The sequence below is a fragment of the Octodon degus genome, unplaced genomic scaffold (genome assembly GCF_000260255.1).
Source record: "Octodon degus isolate 3935 unplaced genomic scaffold, OctDeg1.0 scaffold00015, whole genome shotgun sequence".
Classification (NCBI taxonomy): Eukaryota; Metazoa; Chordata; class Mammalia; order Rodentia; family Octodontidae; genus Octodon; species Octodon degus.
The window spans coordinates 9,982,012-9,988,549 of NW_004524591.1; positions in this window are offsets into that span (position 1 = coordinate 9,982,012).

Consider the following 6,538-nt stretch of genomic DNA (forward strand, 5'->3'; position numbering starts at 1 on the left):
GCTAATTCAAAAAAAAAAAAAAAAAAAAGCCCACATGCTAAATGCCTCAAATTCCACAGAGAACATAAATAACAGGTGTAATCTCTCCATTATGTTTGAGGAGATGAGCTGTCAGATTTAATTATTCCAGCTCCATCTCCTGTTTCCATTCCTTTATTCTATTCCTAGGCAGCCCTGGCTCCAGTCAAGAATCTCCAGCCTCTCTCTTGGCAAAGACATTCTGTACAGGGAAATCATGACCAGCTATAATACTATAGTAAAAGGAATTAGGAACTCTGTGTACTTCTCTTTTTAAAATCCATGTGGATGGAGCATGTATGAATCACATAAATCCTTGTTGAGCATTTACACCTGTTGTCTTAGCACATGTCCTTGCCATTATAGATTCCATTCAATTAGCCCTTGATTTCTTTACAGAACACATTCAGTCAGTCAATAAAGACATGTATTAGGTACCTACTATGAATGGAGCAGTCTCTAACATCAGAGTTCAATAAGGCAGACTAGCTCTGTACTCACAAAGACAGATTGTAAAAGAAACAAAATAACCAAATAAGCAATACATGGTATAACTCACAGGATCTGAGGACTGAGAGAGAAAATAACCCAAGGAGATACAGACCTAAACTGAGCAGGAACGAGCTCTCTGAGAAGGTAATATTTAAGCTGAGACTTGAGGAATAAGGAGCCAGATCTGCCAAGAATACAGAGAAAGGCGCAGGCAGCTGCATCCTCATCGCCCCAAGTGCTAAGAGGACAAGAACTGGAGCAGAGGGAGCAAGTGGGAGTGTCTAGGGAGGGATCAGAAAAGTGAGAAGGAATCGAATCAGGCAAAGCTTTGAAAGCCACAGGAAGGCCTTGGGGTTTGATCTGAAAGAGTATGGAAAGCCACAGTGGCACATTAAAGAAGGAAGTAACCATCTGAGAGCTGCACCGAGAAAGAATTAAGGACAGACAAGAGAATAAGGAGATGAAGGACAGATCAGAAACTTAGGACGATGGTGGTGGTGATAGGGACGATGGTGCTGTTGGCAAAAAATAAAAGTTATGGATATTGGGGTGAATTGTAGAGCAGCGTCAATGGGACACAGTGGTACACCACACGGCCTCTTAGTTCTTTTTCAGCTTGTTAGCATCTTCTCATATTACCACAGCTTTGAAATATAAAGTTTTCTACATTAGATTTAAATCTACATGTTAGATTTTATATACTACCTTAGCATTTTATTCAGTTAAAAAAAAATTAGAGAAAGGGCAGGCCAAATAGCTCAGCAGATTAAAGTGCTTGCTAAGGCAGACACAGAGGCCAGAAGTTCAATTCCCAGGACCACCCCCAGGGCTCACTGAGGCAGCAACTGAGACTGGGTGTGGTGGCGCATGCCTGTAATCCCAGCACTTGGGAGGCTGTAAACAGGAGGATCATTATGAGTCTGATCTACACAGTGAGACCTTGTATACCTTGTATACTCTGTCCAAAAAAAAATAGAGAAAATCTCCAAATACAGTGATCCATTTGTATATCAAAAGTATCATCCAGTGTCTTCCATAAATGAGTCTACTATAAGTAATACTATAAATAATAGTTTATCTATTACACATTTCAAATATTACTTGACTTAAACCATGTTCAAGGATTTTTCTTCCTACAGTTTTTCATCTTTCTCCAATCTGCTCGCCAGAGTGCATTTGAAGTTAAGATTTTTGGAAACATCACACTTATCCTTATATCATAGTGGTACTCTTAAATATAGTGAGATATAAAAAGGATTTTCCCCTACTCTGAAAAACTAAGAAAAATATTGTCTTAAAATAATCAACTTAATGCTGTTTCATTGCCTCCGTTGTTCTTAGTCCTTCTCAGGCCTAACTGTAGTCATCAGCTTTGGATTCACTTCAACGTGTTGGCTTCACTGGACGCTGGAACCTCACTATCAAATTTTCTTGTAAGCTCCTATTACTTTGGCTATAAGTAAAGAATGTATATTTTTGCTTTCTATTTTGATCACGTAGAAGCCTTTTTTTACACACTGACTTCTCAGGTATATTTTAGATCACTTGAAGTTGCTTGACCAGAAAAGTCAAGGAAATGTCCCTATAATAACATTTTATTCACATTTTAATACTTAAAAATGGAATTGCCATTACAATAGACATTAGCATTTTAAGATTCTACAAAGACTTCTTCCTTATAACACAATTTTGACTACATCATTAAAACGGTTAGTTTTTAATTTGATGGCTAAAGTATAGCTTTCAAGTGTAACAAAAAAGCATATGAAATTTTACCATAAGACTAGCTTTAAAATAATTTCAAATTCATTGACTGGAGTGCAATGTAATTTTTCTTTCTTGTCCCTTTTGATATGGCGTAGAGATGCAAATAAATCTGGTATCCACTAATCCCCAACCAGCAGCACACTATCCATCTTTGGACAAGTAATATGTGCATACTGCAAATGCAAAAGCAAAATATTAAAGTGCCTCTTTAAAATAGTTATATTCGGGCTGGGGAGATAGATCAGTGGCATAAGTGCCTTCCTGCCAAGCGCAAAGTCCTGAGTTCAATCCCCAGTACCACAAAAAAAAAAAAAAAATTAAAAAAACAAAATAGCTATATTCTTCACAGTTATATCTGTATAACTACCTTGTTGCCTAAAACAAAATGTGTAACAGAAATATATAAATGATTAAAGCATTAGCAGAAACAAAAGACATTCTTAATATGTGTTAGCATTATTTTTGAGGGTCTATTGAAAAAGCAGATCCCAGATACCCAGGGCTAACTCACCAACTGAAAATCCTTAAAAGACCCAGAAATTGGCATTTGAAACAAATACTTTTCATCTGATTAATACTGGTATTTCTTAGAACAACCCTTTGGTAGCACTGTGATATACTTTGGCTAAGAAACTGTTAGTATTTTATTTTCACTTCATGGTAAATTTTATTTTCCAAAGGTGACTGCACCAAGAAATGGCAAATAATCCTATATGCTCTTCCTGTAGAGGACAATGACATTTCTCCATCAAATGATGGAATTTATCCTCTGCTTGAATATGGGCAGACTTGGACTGAGTGAAAGTAATGCAATGTGACTGCTAAGAACAATTATGCAAAGCAGGTTCTGCCTCACTCTCTTATGATGCTTGCCCTAAAGAATTCAGCCCCTGTACTGTAAAGAAGCCAAGCAGCCCCATGTAAAGGCATAAGTAGGTCTTCCTGCCACAATTCCAGTGGAAGCCCTTAACAACAACCAGTCACCAGTCACCAGACACACCAATGAGTGGGCCTTTACTGTCCATTTTATGTCACCCTAGTAGAGTAAAAGTGAGCTCATTCACTTAGCTCTGGTCAAATTTCTGACTTATAAAATTAAGTCACAACTTTTCAAAGCTAAAGTTTTATGGCAGCTTATTAATGCACAAAAAATTCCAAATCCTTCTGCAATTCCAAATACTTCTCTATAAACCTAAACAAATTTCAAATATTTCTGCAATTCCAAATACTTCTCAATAAACCTAAACAAATTTGAAACACTTCTGCAATTTCTTCAGATGAAAAATAAGGCCACAGATAAACCTTCATTTCCTCCAGTTTGCATTTAAGATTTCTAATTCTACCTACCCAGATGCACTGCCAGCCCAGAAAACCTACTTACTGGGTTCTGCCTTGGTAATTGCCTAGATCTACCATTCTTAACTAGGAGTGATTTTGCTCCCCACAAAACATCTGTCAGTGTTTGGGGACATACAAAGATTATCACAACTGGGGAGAGGTGTGAACCTGGCACCTAGTGAGTAGAAGCCAGAAACACTGCTAAGCATCCTACAATGTATAGCACGACCCCTACTCCAAGAACAAAGACTTAGGAAGCCTAAACAGGGACAAGCTTAAGAAACTCACCTACATCTGTTTAAGTGCTGTGCACTACTGACCTCTCACCTGTGACTTTCTGTAACATCTCCCAAGCCTAGTACTCAGAAACCAGGAATGAAAGAAATGCTATATATTAGAGAAACAAGAAGAGACTCAAATATTAGGATTATCCTAATGATTTTTAACTTACTTGAGTACAATGGTCCGAATGCTCAGGATCTTTTACAGCATGATTTACTTTAACTCATAAGTCATGAATCAAAACCTTCCCCTCAGTACAATGACCTTGAGAAGTGGGGCCTTGGGAGGTAGTACACTCATGGAGGTCCCCGCTGGTGGGATGATTGCTATGTTAAAAGGATTTAAAGAAGGTATTTTGCCCTTTTGCCATGTGTACTCTCAGACAGAAACTCCCATCTCTGAGGAAGGAGATCTCACCAGACACAGAATGTGCTGGGGACATAGTGTAGTACTGCTCAGCCTCTGGAATTGTGAGCAGAACATTTCTGATGTTTCTAACTAGAGCACTTGTGTTACTGCAGCAGGAATGGACTCACACAAGGAGTGGGCCTGCAGGCTTCAGCCATGTCTGTCAATTAGAGTAACATTTTTTTTCTCAATACCAACATTCAATTCCTAGCTCTAAAGATTCTGATTTGAAAAGCACCTGAGGGTGGACATTTTCTGAAAAGCTCTTATACAATTCTCATGTACAGCCAAGCATGAGATTTAGGGGAACTGACCCTTTTATATGGACACTGTGACTCCTCATTTAAGAACACTGGGAAACCATAAAGGGTAAAATTTGAAAAACCCTATCAGTTGATCTTCCCTTTCCCCACTGATAGCCCGCGGCTTTCGTGTCCCCTGGACCCAACCTCCCATATTCAATCATGAGAAATTCCTGAGCCAGACTCATGCTTTGTCCTTCTGTACAAATTTGGGATGCATGCAGCTCAAGGTAACTGATCTTTCTCACATCAGTAAGCAGCATCATTTAGTAAATGCTGAACAACCACTTCCAGGATGGTGGATCCAGGCTCCTATGTCCTCACTGGTAAAATCAGCTCTACATTCTTGATTGTCCATTACTTACTTAAGAAGTATCTGAAAACATCAGTCAACATTCTAAGAATTTTACTCCTGGAATATCCAGCTACATCAAATTTATATGATTTTTATGATACTCGGTAATAGCTCAAGACGATGACAGAAGTGGTCGGTAAGATGTTACTCTGACAAGATCAGTTCACTTCATTCCACAGTCTATGTATTCCCCCTCACAATGAATTGCATTGTCATCTGCCTTAGAGGCTAAAGAGATGAAAGTCTGCTCATTAAAAAGAAAACAATTGTGCATGAGAAAGAGAAAATGTGAAATAGCCTATTATTATAATAATTACCTCAGCAAAAATATATTATTTCATCATAACAATGAGGTTTTCTGAACATGTCATTATTGCATTACTCTTGCGGTAGAAAGAAAAAAAATCAAAACTATGATTTTCTTTTCCAATGTACTCATCAAAGGAAAACACCAATTTAATGAATTTCCTAATAATTATCAAGCTGTAACTTTGTTTTGTTTTTTTTAATTCTTGCCCATTAAAAGCCGAACTAGAAAGGCTCTTTCATGTCACTTTTATGCTAGCTAAATATGTAGAATGATTTTGAGCACAAACTCACTCAGTTATGTATCCTTCTGTTTGGTAAAAGTCAGTAGTGAGTAAGGGCTTTTTTAAAAAATTCAGATTGCCTAGGTCTAAATCCAAACTCTACCATGGGTCATGTGGTCTTGGACTGTTATTTTATCCATTGTAACTCAGTTTCTTCTTATGAAAATTGGTGACAATCATAGTACTGACTTCAGAATTGCCTCTGAACACTTCATTTGAAAAATCAAATGAATAGAATCTTGGCATAGTCCCTCACACACAGGATGTATTTGATGAGTGAGTATATTATCACTTGAAAATCTGTAATAGTTCGTTTGGTGCTAAGTTTCAGACCTGTATTTTTAACCGTTTTCTAGCTATCTCCATCTGAAATTCTTCAGGCCACTCTGAACCTGTACTCTTCCTCTATTCCTTCCTAGTCACTAGCACCACTCCACTAAAACCAAGTCAGGTAGTTGGGGTGAATTTTCAAGCTCTCAAATCCCTGTGCAAGAAAGTCATATAGCAATTATATTTTGAATTGTTATTATTTTATTCTCCAGAGACAGTTTGCTCTTACACAGAAATATTTTAAAGGATTGTTTAAATTACTCCATCCTTATTATCTACCTTTCAACCTTTCCAATATTCAGAAGATTACCTTTAATGGTTTCTTAAAAGTGTGAGGCCTAACTTGTTCCTGAACCTTAAATAACAAAATTTGAGGTTGCTGCATTTCTGCCTACGACTTCCCTTGGGTATCTCACAGTGTCCTAATTTTCTAGAATGTAAAGCTATGTTACTATTTAGTTTAAAGACCTGAAACCAACTGGACAAGAGTGCAGTCCCTTTATATTTTTATTTTAAATTTTATTAAGTATATGCTTACAGTACATAACAATTATAGTCATTATGAAGAGCTGGTAGGTGGACATATCTTAATTCTTTTACTTCCCCTTTCATGCCAAGCCTCCCTCCTCTCTCCATAACCTAACTGTTCCCTTCCA